This window comes from Notothenia rossii (genome assembly GCF_949606895.1).
Source record: "Notothenia rossii genome assembly, chromosome: 7".
In the NCBI taxonomy this organism is placed as follows: domain Eukaryota; kingdom Metazoa; phylum Chordata; class Actinopteri; order Perciformes; family Nototheniidae; genus Notothenia; species Notothenia rossii.
Window position 1 is genome coordinate 23,805,892 of NC_136905.1, and position 22,251 is coordinate 23,828,142.

The window sequence follows — 22,251 nt, forward strand, 5'->3', positions numbered from 1 at the left end:
TCCAGAGTGCAGGTGGAGTTCATTCCAGCCATGTGGTTGCATTGGGGTCACAGGGGAGAACTGGGATATGGGCTGTGACGTGAAGGGGGGGAGCCAGGAGGGGAGATGGGGAGGGCTGCTGAGGAGGTCAGGTTTCTATAAATGCTGTCGATTTTGGATTTAAAGAATGAGAGGAAAGAATCGCACTGTGCGGTTGTGAAGGATGGGGTGGCGTTGTCACAGGGTTTAAGGAGTGTGTTGATGGTGGAGAACAGAGCCTTGGGGTTACTCGAGCCGGAGTGTATCAGTTGTGAGTAGTAGTTGGACCGGGCTGCTTTGAGTGCGTTATTGTACTGTTGTAGGTAGTCGGGGTAGGCATGGAGATGAACTATTAGAGTGGTTTTCTTGTGAAGGCGTTCCAGTTGGCGTTTTTGTGATTTCATTTGGTGGAGTTTGGGGGTGTACCAGGGAGCTGAATGTGTGAAAGAGATAGTTTTGTTTTTTGGGGGGGCCAGTGCATTAAGACAGGAGGAGAGGGTGGTGTTGTAGTCCACCAGTTGACATGGATTGTCAGGCTGGGGGGGAGGGAAGGCGGACATCTTGCAGGTGATGCAGGCTGAGAGTGCTGAGGGAGACAGGGATTTAAGGTTTCTGAAGGTTATTGTGCAATTGTGTTTTTGGATGGGGATGGGGATATTAATGTCCATGGTGATGGCCAAGTGGTCGGAGATGTGAAGGTCAGGAGTATATTTTAACAGCCCCCTCAGTCATTTCATCCTGGAGCCAGGCCTGGGACGAGAGCAGGTATGCTGACCACACCGGGATGGAGTTTATCGTTGTAGCCACCGGAGGGCTAAGGGTCTGCTAGCTAGCGAGCTAGGAACCGATGAGCCAGCAGGGTGGTGACAGCAGCGTGAAGTAACAAAAATAGCGATTCGGTATATCGATGTAATACAAAAAGATACTAATGTTAATTAACATTTAACATTTGTTTTAGCCAGGCAAACAATGTTTTCAAATCTGGACTGGAAACAATAAAACAAAGGAGCGGCGGAGAAGCAACGCCAGCGTCCTTTCAGTTGAAGGTGTAACATGATTACCTGGTTATTTACATTCACTACTGTCTCCTATAAGAGGATGCTCCCTAAAATCTTAACTACATTTTCAATAACGTTTCGAGGGACATTTATTCTATCCTGGATCACAGCCGCAGCTTTAGATATGTGGTTAAAGTTATTAATAGAAAAAAAGGAAAAATTAATTGGTTATGTTTAGTATTGTGGTTAAGCCTAAACATAGTTTTTTATTTTAAATTTCAATCATTTAATTTTGTTTTGTTGTATGGGAACTTCATTTCCTTTGCTATATTACTGCTACATAACAACATCCCTAAATCCCAGCATGTTGTGGTCATTTATAGGCAGCTTCCTGGCAATGCATAATCTGATTAACTATATAAATGATCTAAATCAGTGGTCACCAACCAGTCGATCGATCGCGAGTGTGGTGCGGGTAGATCGCGGACCGTTAACAAAAAAAGTAACAAAATAAAAATTTAAAAAAAATAATAATAATGTTTGAAAAATACGTTTTTAGATGTAAACATATCGACCACCACCCCGTTAGCAGGTGCCACTTGATTGACGTATATTTGAGACACCTCAATAATATAATACATTAACCGTGCTTTATGTGAACCTCATCATGACACAAGAGAGGACGGCAGAACTGCAATTTCCCGTGTTCAGCGAATGCAACAGAGGCAAGTCACCAGACCAATCAGAGAGTTGCATGGAAATACACGTGTGCTTGTGTCATTCAAGCTCGGCTCTCTCTGTGTGTGTGTGTGTGTGTGTGTGTGTGTGTGTGTGTGTGTGTGTGTGTGTGTGCGCGTGTGTGCGTGCGTGCGTGCGTGTGTGTGTGTGTGTGTGTGTGTGTGTGTGTGTGTGTGTGTGTGTGTGTGTGTGTGTGTGTGTGTGTGTGTGTGTGTGTGTGTGGCGCATTTAGTGTGATAGAGAGAGAGGGCGAGAGGGAGAGAGGGACCGGTGCTAGCGGGGACCGTGATGTTAGCATCTGGTTAGCTAGCTGCACTAACGGACATAAGGAGCTGTTTCCACAACAAGCTGGAGGAGAGTCCTCCCCTGTCAGACTGAGTGGCTCAGGTGAGCTAAAGGACTCTTGAGTGTTTAGATTAGAACGGTTTTGTCACAAATTATTCAAAATATTATTTCCGCGGTACACCTTCATATGATCATTATAGTTATAGAAACAATAAGAGAATAAATGAAAAACAGGTATGAAATACTATGGCAGTAAAACAAGAATACAGTTTAAAAGGGGAGTGATTTGTAAAATATCTATAAAGAAAAAGAAAATCTGTTTACAGTTCTGTCTCATATGGGTGCTGAGAGATGAATCCATAGATCTCTTCATGTTGCTCTCAAAGTGCACCAGATTGATGCTTTCATCTTCAATATTTAAAAAAACATCTTCCCGGGGGAGCATCCCCTCGGACCCCCCTAGAGGAGTTGAGGACCTAGAGGAGGTGAGGACCCCCCTAGATGAGGTGAGGTCCGCCCCCCACTCACACATAGCACTTTACCCCTGCCTATATGCTGTGAGCTGATTATGGAACCTTCATTGTAACAGTAATTCAGATGCAATTAGCCTATATAAAAGGCCTCAAATTGGAAGCACTGTCTGGGCCGTCTTTTTCACTCAATTCTGCAATAGGTAGATCTCGCCTTTCACCTAGGCCGAGGTCGGTGATCTTGGGCTTAAAAAGGTTGGTGACCACTGATCTAAATGCATTAACACCATATTGACTGCATTTACAAGCGCATGCTGTCACCACTCACCTTAAGCCTGAGAGAGATACCTGAGAGAGGCTTTGGCAGAGCAGTGCTGAGCGGTGTGAGGTGGTATCAAAAGGCCTGTAGTGAAAATGATGTCACACTGTGTGTATGTGTGTTTTGCCCTTGACAGTTGGCACCTATTCTCGCTAAAGGGTAGGGGCTGTGATGCATGTTTGTTTGTGTGAGAGAAAAAGGTAGATGATTGGACTAAAAGTTAAAGATTAGCATTGATGAGTGGACAAGAATACACTTGCCCTTTTTCCTACATTGCTCTGACATCATACACAGTTGGACTGCAGGTGCCTAACTCTTAGCAGTTCACTAGATGGGCAACATCAGGTCTTACTCTCACAAGGTAGCTGTTGTGTGCGTGTGTGTGTGTGTGTGGATGTGTGTGTGGATGTGTGTGTGTGTGAAATAGGAAGAGAGGGAGGGGAAGGGAGTATTTGTTTCTCTTTGTGTGCCTTCCAGAATGTGATGTTTGATGTGTGTGTGTGTGTGTGTGTGTGTGTGTGTGTGTGTGCTCTTAAAAATGGTGGGTTAAAAACAACCCAATCTGGGTAGTTTCTCAACCCAGCACTGGTTAACTATTGGACCAAACACACGCTGGGTTAATTTAACCCAACAAATTGGGTTATATGACCAACCCAATTTGTTGGGTTCACATTGACTACACTGCTGGGTTTAGTTGTTAATGTATAATTATGAATTATTATGAATTATTACTATCTATAATGGGTTGTTCCCTTTTATAATTGACATTTCATTGGCACAACTGATAGTCAAAATTATCACATTATCACAATTGTGTGATACATCTTGTTGGCCTTTTCTCACTTCACATCCTTCGGTTGTTTTCTTGATCAAATATATTCTCACACCAATGTAATAATAATGATTTATTAAAATTCTAATCAGAATATCACAGAATAACACATACAAATATACAATTTCTACAACATTTCTCATTTAACAGCTCCAAAAAACACTGACATAACAATTCCCATAAAATTACACAACAGAGGGAGAGGAGAGAGAAAGGAAGAGGTGGGTGGGGGGGTTGCAGGCCAGTCTATTTGCATGCATGTAGTTGGGTTTTCAGGAACTTCACTGCTGGGGTAACAGTTCCTTGGAGTTCATACACCACATCCTGGAGAAATTGCCAAGTAGGCAAACACTGGCTTGGATATTGGATGTCAAAGACATAAAAAGTCTTAAAACAAGTATCCACCGCTGCGAGAGCCGTCTCGGTCTCAATAGCCGTGCCTGAGATGACAACAAAGGCTTGAGAGCACAGCATCCCATCGTTAAGCAGCAGCACGAACGGGCACGACCTGAACGATTTGGCTTCCTCCAAATACTCCACCATGTTAGTTCTGACCTATGATGAGAAAGAAAAGAAAAAAGATAAGTATTTCTATTCACGAATACAATCTTTACAAGTTGCACCTCGTTGTAAAGAGGAATTAGGCTTTTCAACAGTGTAAAATAATAATTGGAGTCATTTCACTATGAATTTATATTTGAGTTTCTTTTCAAAGGTAAATTACTTACAGGCTTAACATCAATGAAGAATCTCTTTGATTCTTCCACACTGACGCGGACCAATTTTCTGCCCTGTTTATAAATAGGCGGAGGGAGCATGACAGTCAGCAGCATCAGGGCTACTTCTCCCCTGGCACCTGTAGGAGGACAATTATGGGTGTCAATATAGACTCGAATAGCCGTATAATACAGTATAATACAATAATATAAAGTTATACATCAATCAAATCACCAAAACATTTTTCCACCTCAGTAAAATGGCCTCTGCCCCACCCTGTCCTGGCATGCCAACTGCTTTATTGTTCTCCAAAAAATACATTATGTTCAGAACTCAGCCGCCCAGTTGCTCACTCACTCCCACTCCAGAGAACACATCCCTCCAATGCTCTGTCAACTGGTTACCCGAACAGCAACGCATCAACTTCAAAATTACCCTCATCACCTACAAAGCCCTGAACCGCAGTTCAGGGCTTTTCAATGTTCAATTCAGTTGTTCTACCGCAGCCAATTTCACAACACTGGAAATAGTTTGCAGCATAATTAACATGATGTACTGCACGTAAATGGATAAAAAGACTTCTCACACCCCCAGGAATTCGAGTTTTACATCTAAAGCAAACGTATCCCATGATTCATCTGAATTCTGAACTAAAAGGGCAAGCAGTGAAGGGTAACGTCTGTCTGTCAGTCAGTCCGTCTGAATTTTAATTTAGAACATGGTGACAGTGTATGCAACCGCATTACTTACAAATTCATTATGTTTCTTAATGAATTTTAGCCTCTCGCCTATTCTGGGGATCAAGGTGGTGATGGTGTGAAGATCCAGGTACCCAAAGCTTTCTTCATCAATAGCCTCATCTGAAAGACAGAACACAAAATATTACTACAGTCCCATTCATTTCCTATGCACAGAGCATATAGCATGCACATAATGATGACAGGGGCTGAACCATAACACAGTACCCATAAAATGAAGGCATGGAGGTGACTTATAAATTAGCTTACCTCTGAACCTTTCAATCAGCCCTGGAAGCTGCCACTCGGTCAATTTAGTAGTCACAAAATCGTCCATTGATTGTTCGTATCAACCTGAAACATCAACACAAAAAGAGTCCATTAAGAAAAAACATACAATAACAGGAAATAAGATTCAGTAGTCCAAACGTCTTTTCACTGTTTTAACATAATGGTTAGGCCTAACGTTAACGTTACCAAAGTTTCAGTCGGCGGTTAAACTGTATGCGACTTAAGGTAACTTTCCACCGCACCATGCTTATTGTAGTTGTAACTGCACTGCCTTGCGGCCTGTAGCACCATCCTTGATGGAGCTATGTGTGGGCTGGACCTGTATTAAATACAGAAAAAGAGTGAGCAGAGGGTTTGTTGTCGATTCTTGTTCTGTTTTCTGTGATATATCTTACTCACCCTCTCACTTTCATTTGCGCGCGCTACTAAAGAGACACGCTACCAACCATGGAAGCCAAACAATGGTGTAGCTGTATTAAAGTCCGAGTGGAAACAGTACTGAGTAAATGTGATTTTGTCAGAAATCGGGAGAAATGTGGGAGAAATATGACTGAGGAAACCGGGAGAGGGCAATGAAATCGGGAGTCTACCGCGAAAATCGGGAGGCTACAAGTATGCCCAGTGCTGTGTAAAGCCTGGTGAGCTAGCTAGCTGAGGCCTGCTAGCATGCAGAGGCTAGCTGATTCACCACCGCGCTTTTCCCTCCATAACACTCACTTCTGTGATATTGCATTAAAAGCCAAATTGACGAGATAACTAACGTTGTCCTCATAGCTCCAATACATGACGCATTTCTCGAGTCATTTCGAGTAACAACAACATAGTGTGTTTGCTACATAGCTAGCCAGCTAACGTGTTAGCTAACGTGTTTTAGCTTGCTACTTTGATGCAATGTACACAACAGTGCTCCACGAACTTACATCTTAACAACAGTATGACGCTTTATATAATAATATCAAGTCAACTACATGGTAAAACAATGTATATAATAATGTATGTAACAAACCTTGCTTTAATCGAGTCTCCTCTCTACACTTTAGTGTGACCGTCCTTCCATCAATGTCGTGTTGGAGAGTAGTGGGAGGTGGCTGGTTTCGCGGGTCAACGTCAACCCAATGTGTTGGGTATTCCAAAACAAACCAACACAACTTCATAGAAATTGCAACCCAACAGCTAATAACTCCATACCCAACAGAAATAGCCCAGCAAATTGGGTTCTCAGAATACCCATTTCCATAAAAATAACCCAATTAAATTAACCAACAGGTTCAACCTAGTGGTTGGGTTGACAAAATAACCCAACATTTTTAAGAGTGTGTGTGTGTGTGTGTGTGTGCGCGTGTGCGCGTGTATGAGAGTGACAGCGGGTGTATTTGTGTCAGCACAATCAACATGGAAGCAGGGGAGAAGGAAGTGAAGGATGTCTGAGCATATGTGCTGTATGTGTGTGTTGAAGTGTGCCTTTTCCATGTGGACATTTTTAATTTAAACACGATGCTTACTGTGTGTTACAGAGAACTTAGAGGGGGTGAAAAGGCGTTCACACTGTTTTAGTGGCCCCCTTGTGGTTAACACTATATAACAATTAATCCACTTGGCAAAGCCGGAATAAAATATGCACAGCTGAAATGTTGTGTTACCTGCGGGGGTCATTCCTCACCTATCAAGCATCCTCTTGAGGGGATTCTCAATATCATGCTGGCTTCTCTCTCAGATCATTCAACATCTCTAAATTCTCTAAAAAAACTCAAAACATAGTCAATTATTTTACTTGGTTAGATTATCCAGGACTGTGTTTTTTGGACCGTCGCACAAAAAACTTTTGCATACTTAATACTTTTGCTGAGTGAGTAACACAGAGGATGACATACTGTGTGTGAAGTGCTAAGTGAGCAGAAGACTATACGACTGCCACTCACAGCTATCGCCAACAGCATGTTGCCTTGGCAGGACAACTGTCCTTTTTGCACAGCAAGTGGTATACTGATCGTGTGTGTGTGTGTGTGTGTGTGTGTGTGTGTGTGTGTGTGTGTGTGTGTGTGTGTGTGTGTGTGTGTGTGTGTGTGTGTGTGTGTGTGTGTGTGTGTGTGTGTGTGTGTGTGTGAGAGGTAGAACACTGCAGTTTCTAATAAGTATCTCAGTTTATTCCTAACTCAAAGTTCAGTCTGAGGATGCGGCTGCCTGCTCTGATAATGAAAGTATGAGTAGTGGTATTCTTGCATTTGTGTGTTTTCACTGCTTTCTCTGTCTGTATTAACGCATTTGAGAACAAAGGTGTCGCACCCCGCCGATCACAACAAGTTAACGTAGAGAGCCTCCAGAGATAGTTCGTATTGAGTTTGTTATCAGTGTGCCATTTAACCTGTTAAGCCCTGAGCCTGTTTTCAGGTCTCAGGCTCGAAAATGACATTCCCAGAACAAATGACTATGTCTTCACTTCTAAAAGGGGTACATTAATAATCTTTTTTCTCAAATCAATGATAAACCTGTGAGTTGGATGTACAAAAGTCAGAATCAATATAGAATTTTTTTATTTTCAAGTAAATTCAGATTGAACATAGTAAAAAAAATCTAAATGATAGTGTCCGTCCAAAAAAAAAACATGACTTATAGTGAAAACCACCCTTGAATGATGGGATCGGAGACTAAAAGCTTTAGGAATCTAAACTATAACATATAATAAGTACCCTGTATCAAGATTGATGCAAAACAAATGAACATTTTTAGCAAAAAGGGTGATTTGGGTGAATTTGCCCTATCTCTGGCCGATTTAGATGATTGACACCTCTTTTGAACTGTTAGAGCCGAATGAATCGAGGGAAAGTTCCTAAATCCACTTACACGTTACCATTGAGGAGTGAGAGTGATGCGCATGCAGTTGGCCCAAAACTGGAAGCTGGGTTGTAGTTTTAGCAGCTATATTAAATCTCCGTTTTTGACATAAATCTTATGATGGATTATCAGTAATCATTTCAAAGTGACACAGACACATTGGATTAACCTTCAGCAGCGTTTTTATCGTTTTAATGCCATTGAACATAACTTTTGATCAGAAAACAGCAAAAGTAAAACGTATTTGCCATTTTGGCTCCGTAAATTTACGTTGTGTGATGTCTGGATTTGCCTTCGCTGCCCTGAGTTCTGGTCGCACAGTGATGATATACCTCTAGATTCTGTGGAATCTCAGCTGTCATCCGATATCCTGTTCGTGCAGATCCGATATAAGTCATAACATATATCTACAGCGAGTTCTGTGCTAAGTGCGTTAGTGCTAATTCATAGGCTTGGTATTACCCTTGTGTTTCGTTTAGCTAAAAATGGTTCCTATCGTCAGTTAGCTGAGTTTTCTTCCCGTTAAGTGGGTATGACACATTGATAGGTTGTTAAATGTTAAGAAGCCCTGAGACACAGTTTTGTGAAAAAAAGCCTGCAGCCCCCACGGGCGGGGGCTGCCAGGCTTAACAGGTTTAAACTCTATCAGATACCAAAGAGAACGTCTTTGTATGCACATAAACCCAAACACCCACATTTTAACACACCTCAGCACTTATCCCCACTACTCAAATAGCGTGAGGAGGTGAGCGAAATATTCTGACAGACCAGTGAACTCTAAAGTGGGTTTATCAACAAAGCACTTAGTGGCAGTCAGGAGGAGGAGGAAGAGGAGGATGAGGAGGAGTAGGAGAGATGCAGTTGAAAGTAGCAATAGGGGTCTTTTCTAGTTGAAGGTTTACCTGAGAGTGAGCTTAGGATCAAGGCCCAGCTGGCTGACTCTCAGCTGACCCAAGTCCAGAGAAAAAACAGATATAAAACACATCAATTTCAAACTTTGGGGAGTTATAATCAAAGCCTTCGGAGAGGGAGAAGAGAGAGGTTGGGAGAGAAAAGGAGTGTCAGCGAGGTGATGAGTCAGAGGGACTTTTATCTCTGCCTTAATGTTTCTACCTCACCCTTGTCTCAGGTTGTATTTTTCAGACTTCCTCATACCATCCAGAAAAGCTAAACATTACAAAATGTAACCACAAATGAAAAAAAACTTTGAGTAATAACATTGTGGTTTAGTCAAAAGTCCAAGGATTAACACTTGTTTCATACAATATGTTGCATGGTCTTTAAGAGGTAAGACTATATGGAATAAATATGGCTTCCTGTAGTTGAATATGCAGCATGTGAGTTACGTTCAACTCTCACTGTGACTTTCATTAACCACCTTTTCCGCCTCATCACAATTTTGGAATACTATCCCAAGCTATTTTGATATGGCCCGACAAGCCAGACTGTTCAATTAATTAAGCCCCAAAGTTGCAATCACAGCCACATTTTCAAGGATGTCCTGAGGCTGCTTATATCATGGAAATGTTTTCACCACAGTATTCTAAATTTGGATGAGCAGGCCTAATTAGAGGGTGAGTTTGGTTGCATAGCTTTGGCTGCACCACTGAGTCTTTATCCAATCTTAAAGCTCACCAGAGGGTCGTCTTGGTGTCTCAGCAGAAATAAGTGCATATCAAGTGTTGATGCAGCTCACAGCCCTGAATGTTTTTTACTGCCACTCTTCATTTCATGCTTTGAACATTTGATAAAGTGTTTAATGGGAAGCAACCTTGCCTCGAGGATTTTGAGACAAAAATAAAATCAAAGCAAAAAAAGAGAAGCCTCCTCCAGCAAAAATAAAGCTGTGTTTAACGTTTAAGTATTTTGAGTATTTAGATTTTCAATCAGTGCAGAAATGTCAATACAATTATGGTGATCGTTAACTACAGCGGGCGATTAACCCTCATGCCTCACTTTGAAAAAGCTGCTCTTGTGTCCCAAGAGGACACACACACACGTCTGTGTCAAATGTGAACCCTTTGAGTACCAGTTTATTTACAAAATGGAGCTTTTTTTTATGATGCAGCCAAAAAAACCTGTATATTAAATGATGGGTTGAATTTTATTTTTTCACAGAAATATGTCTAGAATTAACAATGATGAGCAAGATTATTTTAATCCATATTATTTTTGTGTGTGTAAACACTGAAAATAGCATAATTGCCCCAAAGGGCTGATATCCTTTTTTTAAATTGTGGAAAAAAGACAATAAAAAGGTATGGCTTTAGATGAAAAGTCCGTTATAAAGATGTTATCCTGTAACAGCTATTAGATCACAAACCATGGTTCTAATGGATTTTAATGGGGACGTCTTTGCCCTTAAGGGTCTGAATTTCTGTATTTTGTGCACATAGTTTATTTTATAGACTTATTACAAGGAGCTGGGGTTGATCTTCCAAGTAAAAAAAAAAAAGAAGAAAAGTCACACCAGTGGCAACATGTGCCATATACATTAACACTGATAAAATTATCAAAAAAAGGGATAATATTTAAATCTAAAACTGTACCTAGAAAGGCTCAAGGGATAATGTCTGTTCTTCACATTTATGAGATACCATAAGAATTATGTCTGTATGCCTTATAGGCATCATTATGTGTCTCTTGGGATGTTACTTTCCACTTACAAAGTATCTGCATTGCCAAAAGCAAAGAGCCTGAAGTTGAGCCCATTAAATGGATCCAAGTCTCCTCAGGCCTCTTCTCAGTCCAGCAGGGTTTTATGAGGGTATATTTCACTGACTCACTGGCACAGCTGAGCAGGGAAATCCTTCTCTTCACGGTCTAGTTGGGATGACTGATGCAAATATGCCGCTGCTGAGTCCAGACACTGACACCATCATCACACTGACCCAGTTAGAAAGGGAGAGAGCGGGGGGGGGGGGAGGGGGGGAGAGAGAGAGGTTCCAAGTCATACATTTATTTTTGTGACTGCACATGTTTTTAAATAGTTTCCAAAACCATTCAAGCTTTGAACCATGCATGGCAGCTCTTTGATGTGGGAAGGAAGAAGAGATACATTTCGGGATGTGTGCTTACTGAGCGATTTGACATTTATTTGGACATGCTCGAAAGAAAGAGAGCAGCTTCAGATCCTTTGTGATGTATACCGTACTACACATGGTTATTCCTTGCGCTGTACTTTCCTAGATGACACATACTGTAGCTGTTAGCTTTGCATGAACGTTCTGCCCTGGTCTTCTATTTTGACATCAAAGGAACTGTTTGGTTTATTGGGATTTTTATTTAGCATATGACTCTCATTTGTTTTGAAGTGTTTGGACCATATGTGCATGAACATATGTTTAAAACTGAAGTGTCATGTTTTAGAAATTGTCAATGATATCTGTCCTTTATATCTTAGCCTCCTGTGTTACTTGTTAATGCGATCAAAGTCATCCTTTTCAACATGTGCAGCTTTCATCGCAAAAAATATAAATATATTTCAAAGGTCCAAAAAGCCATGTGACCCTCTCTCTCACCTATACAGGGTAAGGACTCTACTGTTCTTGTTTGTATTCCATGTGAGCGGTCTTACTGCTCGTTAACCTTTCTTAATACGACCGCATGTATTAATAACACTCAGAGGGAAAGGGCAATCGATGTATGTGTGCATGTGTGTGTTTGTGTAATTGTTTGTCACAGGGAATGCTTATGCAACCATAAGTGGCAGGCTATAGAAGCTATATGGGGTTGTCAGTGAACTGGTGAGGGTAAATTGAATTGGGTTTTAATAATTAACCAGGACTGATGGTTTGATGTTGTGATGCGTTTATGTGTCCTGTTCTGCAGGGACATTTTTTTAATGATATGCAATCAAATGTATTGTGTATCATAATGTTTGCCCTTGCAGGCTACATTAGATTACAAATACCCCTGCACTGCCATTTAATACGAAGTGAAATTACAAAACAGCCTCCTGAGCCGGTGGCCATTCATTACATTGATTTTTTTAACCTGAAATTCAGTTATGATATTAACAAGATTACCACACCTTCATTTGCACAGAATCACCTTGGCCGTTGATCTAATCGCCTATAGTGATGAATTATGTAATTGAATTCAGTTTGACCTCAGGGGTTACTATAATGAATGTAAATGTATATATCTGACCTGAGTGACCAGGTTAAGGGCTTTGAATCGATTGCCTTATTGAGGTGTTGCATTCTGAGTCCATGTTGACCTTTTTAGTGTGAGACAGTGCTTGGAAATGTGGCTCTAAAAAACAGAACAAAGAAAAATTAATAGCCCTTTTCATGCTGAATATATTATAGCTTTATAATAAGCAGACACAAGAAAAAAGAAGAGTACAAACTAAGATATAAGATGATAAAACGAACCCTACTGCAATGTCTGTGTATGTACAGTACAATATGTACTGCACATCTGAGTATGGTAATAACACTTTTTTAAATAGAACTATCCTTTCGCAACAACCATAAAACATTAAAACATAACTTCCCAGAGTGACTGTTTGATGCATGTCTGTATTTAAGTTGTTTATTTTCACATTGCCTAAGTGAATCTACCTTACCCAATAACCCGAGCTTGTGAGGCCACCCCCTGGTGGGATGTCTTTCAAGTGAAGGGAGTCAAAACACACCTGATTCCAAGCCTTGAATGTCTAGTGAAGCATGACTTAGTGCTGTAAAAACCAGCGGAGGTAACAAAGAGCACAGGTTGATACAAAATCCTGTCATACCAGTTTCAAGTATTCAGTCAATAAATCATTCAAAGGAAATTCTTAAAAATGGTGAGAATATCCCTTTGTTTTTTTCAGCAAATAATGACAAAAACGATCTTTCCCCAAAGTAGGCCACCCTTTACCATAAAACAAATGTTAACACAAACAAAACATACATAATCATCCATCTTGCTCCAGTTTTATTGATTATCAGCCAAACCAGATAGAAATAATAAATAGAGCCAGATTTCTAGACAGTAAACACACAGTGTGTTTGTCTGCCTGTGCATGGATGCTTGGTGAATGTGAATGATTCACTCAGCCACAGCCTCAGCCTCGAGGCACAAGTATCACCCAGAAACTCCCGGTTCCTCACAAGTTAAAATATACCTATTACCAGCCTGTTTGTTGTGCAGATCAGTGACTCTGGCGTGTCAGAGCTTAGCAACATGCACGCAAAGTTCAGCTTTCATTTAATTGCAACCCGCCAAAGACCCAATTTTGGGTCCCAACCCATGGTTTAGGAAAACAGCCGCCACAACCCACTGCAGATGAACATTTCATGTTTTCTCGGTGTGTGATTTCCAATCTGACTGAGGCCCGATAACGGCGACATTGCTGTTACTCATTCCCTCAGATCCCCTGCCTCCGTCTTTGCTAATCAGATTTCTCTGGTTGGGTTATTTATCATCGCCAGCTCTGACTGTGAGTGATGCTTGGCTAATGGGTTTAGCATTCAAATCTGCTGGCTTGATGCGACAGAACCCCAACAAGGGTTGTCATTCCTATGGCGGCAGCAGCTTCAGAGTGGAGTAAATAAGAGGGAAATGACATTGGTGAAATATTCATTCATGACGGAGTGGCTGTTTTTAAATTTGGTTAGATTTGTATTGATTTTAAAGGTGTTAAAATGTAAAGTAGGCAGAAACGAGAAGAAGAGGGGAAGAAACTAAAACACTTGTGTGCTTCAAATGTGATTAAAACTTACAAAGATGTCTATCCATGCATTTATATATCCATGCATCCATCCATTCATCCATAAACCATTAATTATTGTTTCTGCTCATTTATTTTAATAGGTGGCAGGACAAAGAAGAATCATGACTCCCCAAATGGGAGTCAGGAAATGAATAAAACTCAACAAAGAAAACATTAAAACAGAAAACCTCTGGAAGTGTGGTGAACACATGCACACCAATGAGACTGTGTGTACGCACAATGTGGTGTTGAATGACAGTTATGGGTATGACAATAATTATAAGCTATAAACCAACAGCTGTAGGAAACTCTGTCTTCCGTCTTTTTTCACATCTGCACCTGCGCCGTGCGGTAACATCCTGCGGTATCTGGTCGTCAGACAGCTCCTCGTGCCTTATTGTTTTGTATAATCTGCACTGATGACAGAACTGTAAATTACAAGACAGCTGTTCATCAGCCTCCATCCATTTCGTTCTTTAGTTCTATGATATGCGGTTGAGTGTCAGGTGTATCATTTTCTAATGTTTGATCTAAGACCGTAAATTAACTGAGAGCAGAGATAACGAGACAGTGTGCACGAATGTGTGTCTGTGTGTGTCAGGCTCCAAAGTCTTCAATGCCCCGCCACCTGTTCAATGTAACCAGCTCCATATGTGTGGAGGAAAGGCTTTACGTGGCTCATGGGAAACATTCTGACACCCTTAGCACCTCTTCGGTCATCAGTCCCCCAGTTACAAATACTCCCATCACTTCTTTCAAAGTTATTTCTTATTTTTTTCACAGGAATTAAAGGTCACAACTGCCATCTTCAGTGCTCAATAATTTACAGAACACATACAATCAATGCTCCTGTGCAAGCCCCTGCAGTGCAGGACCTGTTAAGGCAATACAACTATAATTAAATTTAGAGAGAGCATGGTTGGGTTAAATACCAATGAAAGTTCCGTTGCAACAATTAAATCCAAGCTTCTTTTTTCACACTCCAAAACCACCAGTGTCCTGCGCTAAAGTGCTATTTTTGGGGATTTTGACCCATTCCCCCTAACTGTGTCCTTCTTTATACATCAGGGGTGTTTAACTCATTTTATTTCAGGGGCCAAATGCATATCTTTAGTGGAAAGGGCCAGTAAAATCATAGCAAAATAACCTCAAATAAATAACGGCAATTCCATCTTTTTTACAAAACATTATGAACAACCTGAAATTTCTTAAGAAAACTAAGTGCAATTTCAACAATATCATGCTTAAGTTATCCCCTGCCTTTAAAATGTATGAACATTGTGAAAAGTTAAGTTTGCAGTTAATGTCTTCTCTTTTTACACTTTGCAAAGTCATCCCACGGACCGGATCCAACCCTCTGGCGGGCTGGTTTTGGCCCGCGGCTGTATGTTTGACACCCCTGTACTAAATCATCTGTCCTGGCTCAAACCTGGAACAAACTGTGTGTGAGAAACACACAAACAAGGTTATTGGCAACCTGAGTGAGTCAGTGCCTCTAGATTTAAGATTACTAATCAACCTCTTCGGCACCTTCCCAGACAAGTCTGGACACACACACACGCACGCACGCACGCACACACGCACGCATGCAGACACACACACACACACACACGCACGCACGTACGCACGCACGCAGACACACACACACACACACACACTCACCAGTTGACCTGGATTGAACTGGTGTTACTAGAATGTCGGGGCACATCTGCACGGCCTGACTTTGAGGCTGAACAACCCGCTAATCAGGTGGATATGACAGGGTGTGAAGACATTTCAGAACACTGATAGTATCATAGCACATGTTTATGGTTGTGTGTGTGGTTTAGGCATCTGATGTTATGATGATCTGCATTGACGAACCAACAGGATGTTAGCAAGTCAAAATCCGTTGACTTTTTGTTCAAATGACATACTGATTTTAGTCATATTTACATAACTACTTTTAATGACATTAAGCAGTTTTTTTTTGTACTTGCAGTGTCTACTTTGCTAGTTGTGGTTAGTCCCTCTTTATTTCACCCATCAACTTTGCTTGCGTTGTTTGACTTTACCGGAATTGTATTTAATTATGAATCAGATGTGATTCTTCTGATCGTTTAACAGTTCTCTTTATGCTAATCAATGATGATTATCGTATCACTCTGTTGAATAACCTCCATGCAATACCTTTCTGTATAATTTCTCTGCGTAATTCAAAGAAAGCTTAAATGGCATTTAATTGTCCTGGTGTGTCTATATTGGGATCCTCCTTCAAATTGATAGGTTGACAAGCCCCTGTGTTCATGTATCATTTTGAGTTAGTGTCTGTCTGTGTTTGTGCAAATGTGTGTGTGTCTACGTTATGTGTCTCAGCATGACTTAAAGTCTCCCACTTAGCTTTGTAATTACCTTTTTCCAGCTATGACTGTTAATTGGACTACGGGAAAATCACTGCTGTACCCTCACACACCTACACACACAGTTGAACTGTCTTGCTGAGGTAGATCAAGACTTTTAAGTGTTTTTAATTAAGTTAAAGCTCTACAGTGACATTTATTTGTATTCATCTGTTATGATTTTCCATTTATTATCTGCTGAAACCAATCCTTTGTGCATGTTGTAAGCCCCTGAGAAAGGGAAGTGACACCTTGACAAGCTGTTTGTGCAGTTGTTGACGAGATGTGCAAATACATTAAAAAGAAAGTGAGAAATCTCATTGTTCTTGCAGATGCACAGTGTGTAACAGTCAATGAGTGCAAATACGTTTTTAATTGAATGTAGAAAATGTAAATTACTTCAAACTTTTACAGCTTTTCCATTGAGTGAAAGTAAAGCAGCTTTTCAACATTTTATTCAGCTTAAAATATATAAACAGCTCCAAAAAAACGACTGACTCTTAAGCTATAACAAAGGACTTGACATTCACACATTTTTACGTCAGTTCACAAGTATTTCATTCAAACCAATCTACAATCTTTTTCATAGTAACTCAAGCTAGACATAGAAAAACACACACTGAAAAAATACAAAATAGCTTTTGGAAAGATGTTGCATGAACCGTTCTATGATGATACCATATATCCAGTCATTATAAATACATTTGTTTAGACACTCCGATGGCTCACCTGGTAGATCAGTGGCCTACTGCATTATACTACTATCTTTACCTGTGCGTAGTGTACTGTTCAATGAAGGACTTTACAATAGTATTCAATTGATTGTAGTGAATTAACAAGGACAAACATGCACACAGAGGAAGGAAGAGCTTGTTCACTCATAGCCTTGGGGTTGCTTCAAAGTGTCAATGAATAAGGGTGCTAATTAGAGGTAGGTTAAATCAAACTGTCTTTCTGTTTATAAAGCTGCCAAGACATCCACTTTGTCTGCCTGCAGAAGCCAATTCACCTCATTGCAATATGTCTCTCCTCTTTGTCTATCTAGATGACTTATTCTGTTTCCTACTGTCTCTCTCTCGGCTTTAATTCACTTCAATTTCCCACTCCCTTTGACTCTCATCATCTGCCTGTCTCAGTTAAGAGGAGCTCTTAAATAAAAGAGAAACACTGAAGTAAATGTACATGTGAAGTAATGATCACCTGCAATCTGTCAAATATGAAACATCACTTAACTGAGATTTATTTATATCAACATGTCAGCAGTTCTTACTTTATTAATATAGATGTTGACAGACTCAAGGAGGAGTGTTCGTCAACTTATTCTTACAGTGCAGAAAGAGTGACAGAAACAAGGGGACGAAAAAGTGTGGGTAAACGCAAAGAGGAATATAAACTGACAAAAGTTATAGAACTCGTATTTCTTTCAATTAGAATGTCAGAGAGTGTCACTTTAATACCATTTCTGACAGAACAAAACGCTCATGTGCTTGAAAGAAGAATAAAGCAATAAATACAAGACAGAGTAGCAAAACAGACATTTATTTATAGGAATTGCCAGACATTATTACTTTAGACATGCGTTTAGGCTTGGCCAGCCAGTTCCTATGGTGAACCCACATGCTCTTTAATTTTAGTCTGTCTTTCTTGCTAGACTCTAGCTTTGGGGTTGTGTGTGTGTGTGTGTGTGTGTGTGTGTGTGTGTGTGTGTGTGTGTGTGTGTGTGTGTGTGTGTGTGTGTGTGTGTGTGTGTGTGTGTGTGTGTGTGTGTGTGTGTGTGTGTGTGTGTGTGTGTGTGTGTGTGTGTGTGTGTGTGAGAGAGAGAGAGAGAGAGGAGATATACACAAAGACAGAATGTGTGATTGTGGCCAAGGTTGAGGCCATTCCTCATCCCTGTGTGTGTGTGTGTGTGTGTGTGTGTGTCATTTTGTGACAAGAAAGCCACAGATTAGTGCACATGAAATGTTATTCATATAAAGTAGCTCTTGCGTGACTATCCCCCTGCTACAGCACTCAACAGCCTATTGGAGAAACACAACAGAACAAATCTTGGTGAAAATAACATTCTGCAAATCTCTCCGGGGAGATTCTCTCTCACACCTCTCTTCATTTCTGATGCGACTTGTTTCAGAGGGGAGTACTTGTTATAGTTGACAACAAAAGTTTTTTTAATTAAGGGAAATTCACACATTGGTGCATGGTGTATGGTGATTATAGTATAGTGTCACTGTGTTCTGTTTCCAGAAAACTGAGTTTTGAAAAGTGTCAAATTTAGATTTAGAATGTAGTTATCAAATCTGCTTACAAATATAAAAGATAGTTTTAACAGTCGGAAAATATAATCTGCCTGAATTATAATTTGTTTAGTTATTCCTAGACACATTTGTTTAACTATATTTACCGCAGGAGCAATGTTCTAAATAAAGGATGGGATATTAAGCATGAGCAGTTGAAGATATCCTGGCTGAGCAGACAAAGAGTTAATAAGAAAATCAAGAGAGAATCCTCACAGTACAGCACTTGTCCAATAAACAGTTTTATTAAACAGAACACACACAGAAGAATACAGAACAGAAACATTGTTTGCTTTGCCCCAGATGTTTTAAAGCCTCAATTTAGAGGACAGTGGATTTCTATTTAGGATACATAATGTGTAGAAAAACTGCCATTAGTGCCTGTGGATCTAAATGTTTTCCAGTTTTCCTCCCATAAGGTTGACCTTCCCTCTCGAAACGGGACATTAACTCACTGACTCCCTGCGTAGATGTTTCTCCCCACTTAATATCTTTTTTTTTTTTTAACCACTCTTAAGGGGCTCCAGTGTGGCCATTCTTAAATATGCAACTCAAGCTCTGCCCAGTGTGGCATTACTCCTTCTCCTTCATTTAATGTAGCCCTCTACTGATGCTAATCTCTTTTGATGTAAGGCCCACTGTGGCTCCTTCACCTGATATCCCTAGATCCTGAGACAGATGATGATCTTGCACAAATGGGGGGAAAATACAGTTCCAGAGGTACAGTAGCAGCCATAACCAAGTGCTATAAGTGGCTTCAAGGGGTTACTAATGACAACGATTATCTGCTGCCACAAAGTCCTTTTTAATCCTTTGACATGTTTGTGACTAAATACCAGAGCTCCAAATTCTCATGTGCACCACAGCATGTGTTTGTGTTCAGGAAATGTTGTCTTTTAGAGTCGATAGTTTATATTGTTTTATTTAATAGCCGTTATTTAACCTTTTATTGATTGTTGGCAGATATTCCCCGGAAGGGCAGTTCAAATTGGAGAGATTAACTGCTGTGATTTCATTGCAGTGAGAAAAAAAAAAAAAAAACAGTCCTTGTTTTCAGTGCATCCAATTCATTTTCCTTCCTCTCCTGTATTTGTGTTTCCTTATACACTCTAAGCGTGTGTATTGCATCTCCTTTCTTCTCTCAGTGTCATCGTTTTCCTCCTGGCTCGTACTGTTTTGATGCTTGTATCCACTTGTCTGTTTCTAAGCTGGATCTTGTTGCATTTCCCCACTTTGCTTTTTTCCTAGTTGTGTTCTGTGATTTCTTCCCTGTGCAGTTTTGTCTGTGTAATCTCTGTGATCTTTCTGTGAGTTGTTTATAACTCCTAAATGTGCCACTTCCCTATACCCTGATTCATTTTCCCGAGTAACAGTGCAGAGAGAAATGTATTCATTTTCTTGGTGCTCTGGCACACTTATCTTTTATTTCCCTCTTGATTATTTTTTTATGGCTGTTCAGCTTTGTCAGATGTTATATGGTGAGGCGTGATAGGTAACATGGCAAGTGGTTCCTTTTGTATTTTCCCTGTGGTCATGTTTTAGAGCTGGGGTTTCACTCTTTTCTCATAATTTCAGTTTTACTGCTTACTACTACTGAAAGTGTTCTTGGATTTCAGATTTGAACACTTACTTTCTGTATGGTGAATTGAATAATATATATTTTATTGATGATTAAAGCCTAAGTGCCATAACAAAGGCCCCAAGCTGCTCTAAAGATGTAAAGAACAACCTTGCACTGCTCATTGTTATTTTTTTCTCTCTCAGCAAAGTCCTTGAACGGCAGCTAAACAAGTTGTGGTTGCTAAGCAACATGCAAGTGGTAATTTTGGGTTGGCATGATCACATTAAAATGAAGGGTGATGTGGTTATATCTGTGTGTTTGTACATTTCTAATCCTGCAGTCAGTCAGAAGTACTGACAACAAGCTGTTTTATAGCGCTGATTATTCCACAGTGGTGTGCAGCTCTTGAAGTGGCAGCTCAGTCTTGCTAAAATGAATAAAGCACAAGCGTAGGAACAATCCATTCACAGTCCCATAATTGCATGGATGAATATTAAAAGGTTTTTTCAAATTCTGAATTCAGAAATGCGCTCTGTGGCTGTCTTCCATTGCTCATTGCACACAATAGCAACATCTTTAGCGAACAGGAATGAACCATAAGTCTAACACTATAGCCTTGTATTTGAAGAGGGAAGACAGCTAAAGAATGGCCTCTGTAGTCTGCCTTTGATGCTTATGATGCCTTCGACTTTTTAACCCCAACTTCCATTGGATGAAGAAACCCCCCTCTCAGACTGTCCCCTCTTCCAATTCGCTCTCCTCTATGTCTGTCACCCACATATCAACCCCCCACCCTCTTTCTATGTCTCATTACCTCTCTCTCCCCCCCTCACACACTCACACAATGTCTTTCTCTTCTCTCTCAGTGCCTACGGTCATTTTCAGTTGGTGATTGAACTGACTCTGTAGCTTGTGTGTGTGTCTGAAACAGGAGAAGTGAAAAAGAGAGTTATATCCAGTGAAGAGGACACGGCAATAGAGAGTAACAGGATGAGAGAGAGGAACCAGAGAGCCATAGGGAGAGAGATGCGAAGTGTACATCTAGATATGGCCTTGATGTTGATACTGCCCCACTGGCCCTCCATCCACCTGTTATCTTTTCCTTCCTCGCTGCCTCTTTTCTGCCTCTCAGTCTCACTTTCTCTATGAACTCTGCATAAAAATGACCGGAACCAATTAGTCTCTCACAATGCCATGCTCTATTTAATACTGTTGCCTAATTATCTTAAGATGTGGCAAAAAGTCCTTCAGCAAGACAAAATGAACTCTGAGCTTCATGAATATTTTTTTTGAAGCCGTATATTTTCTTTACTTCCTTCTCCTTCTCTGTGAATATATCAATCTTTCTCCCTTTGCCACAGCTGTCTAGTATCACCGCTTCCTCTCCTTGTATTCCTCTCTACCACCATGTAATTTGAGAGAGAACACGGTGAAAAAATCCCCCGGTAGTCTGACCCAGCATTGAACCTTTGCTGGCTTTGACAGATCGCTGCAACATGAGCCTTTCATTTCATCTGCGAAAAGAAGGGGTCTCACTCTCCTCCATTTTTTAATGCTTCGTGTCTTTCACCGCAAATGGAAAAAGATCAAGTCCTGTGCCATTAACGTGTGTGATATGTGTGCATTGTGTGTGTTTGTCCACTTTGGTGCCATTTGATGTATATGATGATTGTGTTTCTGCATGGGGCCCATTTGTGAGATAAGGTTAGCTATAGCAGAGATAAGGGGAGCGCAGAAAGAGGATCCTTTTTGGCCAGACGTGGCGAGAGGTGAAACAGACAGTTATAAAGATTCATTCGGTCCCAATTCTAACACCTCTTACTGAGAAAGTACAACCTGAAATACATTTCACTTGACATTGCTTTGTATTAGAGTTAGATTTTACGACTTAAAGTACACAATATATAGAGAACCAAGACACTATTTTGATCAAATAAAACGCAACTCAGTTATCACGGCATTGAAATTATAGTTACAGTGAAGTTACTTGGTTGACTGTAGATTATTCTATGTCTCGTTCAAAGACACATTGGTAAGACACCAAGGTCTATAATTGTCTAAAATCCTAACAGGCTAATTCATT

At 40.5% G+C, this 22,251-nt stretch overlaps 2 long non-coding RNA genes across 7 annotated transcripts in view; one reads left to right on the plus strand and one right to left on the minus strand.

The window, feature by feature from the left end:
• Window positions 1-22,251, plus strand: part of LOC307047396 — a 111,872-nt gene that overhangs the window by 15,540 nt on the left and 74,081 nt on the right. Inside the window, exon 1 of one of the 4 annotated variants that reach the window (XR_013810405.1) lies at window positions 1,913-2,141. The exons of 2 other annotated variants lie outside the window; for them this stretch is intronic. This is a non-coding gene — a long non-coding RNA (uncharacterized lncRNA). Of the gene's footprint in view, window positions 1-1,912; window positions 2,142-22,251 lie in introns of those variants that run through there. One more of the 4 variants, XR_013810406.1, reaches the window with a different exon arrangement.
• Window positions 3,727-6,840, minus strand: LOC307047545. 3 transcript variants are annotated; one of them, XR_013810476.1, is made up of 6 exons: window positions 5,805-6,384; window positions 5,592-5,724; window positions 5,385-5,468; window positions 5,128-5,237; window positions 4,389-4,516; window positions 3,727-4,215 (listed from the first exon to the last, which is right to left on the minus strand). It is a non-coding gene; the product is annotated as an uncharacterized lncRNA (long non-coding RNA). The 3 variants fall into 3 exon arrangements; XR_013810475.1 differs by lacking the exons at window positions 5,592-5,724; window positions 5,805-6,384 and adding an exon at window positions 6,412-6,840; XR_013810477.1 differs by having other exon boundaries at window positions 5,592-6,375.